The following is a 3,723-nucleotide window of genomic DNA, read 5'->3' on the forward strand; positions in this document are numbered from 1 at the left end:
ATGCATTCAGATGCACGTTCAGATGAAGGTTGAATCAAAATTGATTCCTAACTGATTCAATGCAATATCCACACAAATATGCATTCAGATGCACGTTCAGATGAAGGTTGAATCAAAATTGATTCCTAACTGATTCAATGCAATATCCGCACAAATATGCATGTAAGTTGACATAGACGATGGTTGAATCAACATTGATATGTCAGTTATGGTTGAAACCCTAACGTTGATTCAACATACAAGTGTTTCAATGTTGTTTCAGTGTCGGCGTTCAACGTTGATTCAATGTTTCTGGCTGACATTGATTCAATGTTGTTTCAATCATTCTGTGCTATCTGGGAAGCTTCCATTCTTCCTGCTTGGCACCATGAACTTTGGTAAAGCTTAGAAAGAACCCTCAAAGCCCCTCCTGTAGAAAAGGAGGCTTTAAATCATACATCTTGAAAACTTTCTAAAGAGAGGGCATATTATTAGATCTTCTTTATGTTTTATAAATATTATATTTGAATAACATTAATATGATTTCAAATGCTGAAAAAATCTTTGAAATGGCCACTGCCATGTTGGCATTTTTTGTGCTGTCCTCAGTTCTGCAAATGTGTTAAAGAGGAATGAAGAAGAGGCTGACTGACTGGTTGACTGAATGGTTAGTTGACTGACTTATTTACTGGCTCTCTGAAGGCAGTGAGGAATGGCTGAGTGGGAGGGTAACAGTCCTACTTTGCACATGCCCACATTCATGATGGCTGCTGTCAGTTTTGGTGAGTATTTGTTCAGCCTTTGTGATACAGAGAAAGTTTCTGAAATGACGACATGATTCCATGCAGTAACTCCATGTAGCTATCCTCATGTAAATATTAATAGATAAAAGCAGAACCCTGCTGGGAAGCTGCAAACAGCTGACAGCTTAAAGGAATTAAGAGATTAGGGATCAAAAGACCCTTGGTCCTCATTTTATTTCCAGATCAACAACAACTTGTGTCCTGATGACTGCAGAGTGTTCAGCCTACGCAGTAGCAGAGCAGCAGTAGTTTAGTCTACAGTCTCATACATAGCAAGATGTTTCTGTGGAATTCTCCATTGCTTACATTACAGGCATCAAGGCAAGCAGGACGAGCTGAAGGATTAGAAAGATGTACTCACAGGTTTTAGCTTTGTCTTTCCTCCAACAGCAGAGTGTTTCAGAGAGGTAGAGCTCACTCTCACAGCGTACTCAACATTACTGGGGCTGAGGCTGCTGGGAGAATGTGTAGGCTGGGAGCGAGTCAGATCTCCCCCTCCACCTCTCTCTCTCTGCGTCTTTATCTGTCATAGAGCTGCGCTGTGTGCCTGAAATACCAGCGCCCAGCAACTTCCCTCCGCCTGGCTCTTAGGGAGGTGTGTGTGGAACCTTGGTATGGTCTTTGGCTCAAGGCATGTTAGAAAATAACAATAAATACCACACCCGTCACCTGTGTGTTCCATTTTAGTAAGTCTCTGTAGACTAGAGGATCTATTAGATCTTGAATCATAAAAGTGGCAGTGCATCAGTGCATGCTGCCTTACAGGCTGCAGTAGCCTGGCTGCTTCCTCAGATGATGGAAACCTGCAGTGTTTACAGCAAACTTAAGATCTGGAGTTCTCATGACAAAAGAATCTCCTTTTCTTCAAAAACAAACTGTGTTGTAAGGGGAAAGTCAGTAAAGTTAGCTTAGCCTGATATCTCATTAGCCCAGCCAGCTATTAAAAGCTAGACACCTGTGCAGCTCTGGACATGGATTAGTCCAGGGCTTCTGCAGCGCTGCATGCTGGAGGCAGAGTCTAACAAATTGTACTTTCCTTACATTAATAAGGGCTTCCCTGCAATGTTCTCAGTAATATTTCACAAAATAAAATAATTATCAGATTATTAGTGTAATTGTCTCTGTGAACAAATTCATCTGTTCATCCCAATGACTGATTCTACATCTAACCATCACCACCAAGTCAGAGTGAGAGCAGTGCAGCCTGGAGAGGCATGCCTCCATCTGCATCCATTGTGACTCAGCTGCAGTTATCCCAGAGCCAAACACACACCCTCAACACACACTCAGTGTCAGCTTCACACACCAGCCTCAGAAATAATGCCGGAACACACCAGCCAGCCAATATTAGGAAATTGTTGCTTGCCTATTATGTTCCTTCAGTGATGCTTTACATGAAGGCTTTAATTTGAGAGGTTACTGTTGCTGTAGCAACACAGTATTTCCCATTTTCAGAGAGCCTTTTAAGAGAATTGCAGATTGGTTCTTTTTATTGAACTCTGATTAAACCCAGATGTTATTGTGCCATGTGGTGACCTTCTCCCTACTGAATGTCAGAGTTGAAGACACATCACACTTATGAGACAACAATCGTACAATGATATGTAAACCCCGGAAAGTTAAATACTATAAATGATTAAAAGTATATTTTACAATGTTTATTGTCTTTACAGATCAATCCTTGATGACTTTCTGAAATTTGTAACATAGGGTAGGAAGTGGAATTTCTTTTTCCTACATTCACTGGGTGGCACCAGAGGAGGAATTGTCAGCTATATATTGTAGCCACACAATCACACCCAGGTTCTCTTCCGAAAGGAACGCTGTCATCCTATTGGTTGGAATGGCTGCTAGGCGACAAAACTCCTTGATTTGTGACAGTGAAAAACATTAGAAAGCTGAGCAGAGAGACTTGCAATTGCAGTTTAGATCCATGCAGAGAGAAAGTTTGTACAAGTGGAGAAGAAATTTGTTTGAGAAGCTTCAAATCTGAGTGCAGAAATAAAGTTTTGAGAGTGTAGAGTATCTGAAAGAGAGATAAAATCCTGCCCTTCAATTACAAATGCCAGCTCTTGATTTTTGCCATTAAATTCCTCCACACAAAGGGAAGAGAAACAAAATTGTGGTAACTAACTCCAACTAAAAACAGTCTGACTTCAGTGCTTTCCAATAAAGCCTGAGCCACCTAGTAGCTACTAAGCTGGCTTTTGTTTGATTATCAGATATTTATTTCATTGCTGTGTTTTCTGTCTCCCTATTAAAAGCTATAAAAGTCATTGTGTGTTAATTTTTTAGGGTGGAAAATTTATGTGATGGCATAATTATTTCCTGCACAGGCAGCTGTGTCATGGTTTTGCTCACCCAATTGTTCATTCATTCACTCATGAACAATCCTTCCATTTTTAACAATTTCATCACTGTTCCCACCTCCATCACCAGTACATCACTTTTACTCTTGTGCTTTTAGTCTTGCAGTCTTGTTACTATGGCAACACATGAAGTGATTTAGCTTCTACAGTCTAAAGATAGAGCCCTCACAAAATCGACACCTGGCACGCCAAATTATTATCTCCAGCAACAAATACGGAAGTACAGCTTAGAATATATAGCCAGCAAGTCATACGCAAAAAACAAAAAAAACAAAATAACATGAACACAAACATATTGATGGCATTTATTGATCTATTGCTACAGCAATAAATGCTTCATTTTTTCAGGTGGAAAAAATGAAGCATTTCCAGGATAATCCAGCTTTGACTTGTACTGTTCCACCAGGTTGTGACTGGAATGTACAATAGGAGGAGAAAAAAACAAAACAAAAACATAAAAGCAGTGCATGAAACGGCACACAATTCATATTTGGTACATCCCATGTAGGGGCAGTATGTATATATATATATATATAAAAAAAATTCCCCTCTCACCCTCCGTGGGTGGTCTC

General features: G+C 40.1%; 1 protein-coding gene and 1 long non-coding RNA gene across 2 annotated transcripts in view; one reads left to right on the top strand and one right to left on the bottom strand.

Annotated features, from left to right (window-relative positions):
* LOC107834600 (uncharacterized) overlaps positions 1 to 179 on the top strand; it is a 20,074-nt gene extending 19,895 nt beyond the window's left edge. The window contains exon 3 of the long non-coding RNA XR_001660404.1: positions 168 to 179. This is a non-coding gene — a long non-coding RNA (uncharacterized LOC107834600). The remainder of the gene's footprint in view (positions 1 to 167) is intronic.
* LOC103130831 (palmdelphin-like) overlaps positions 1 to 1,360 on the bottom strand; it is a 46,631-nt gene extending 45,271 nt beyond the window's left edge. Inside the window, exon 1 of the mRNA XM_007542339.2 lies at positions 1,144 to 1,360. The gene's annotated coding sequence lies outside the window, so the exon portion shown is untranslated. The remainder of the gene's footprint in view (positions 1 to 1,143) is intronic.
* Between the last annotated feature and the right edge of the window lie 2,363 nt (positions 1,361 to 3,723).

The sequence above is a fragment of the Poecilia formosa genome, unplaced genomic scaffold (assembly GCF_000485575.1).
Source record: "Poecilia formosa unplaced genomic scaffold, Poecilia_formosa-5.1.2 Scaffold682, whole genome shotgun sequence".
Lineage (NCBI taxonomy): Eukaryota > Metazoa > Chordata > Actinopteri > Cyprinodontiformes > Poeciliidae > Poecilia > Poecilia formosa.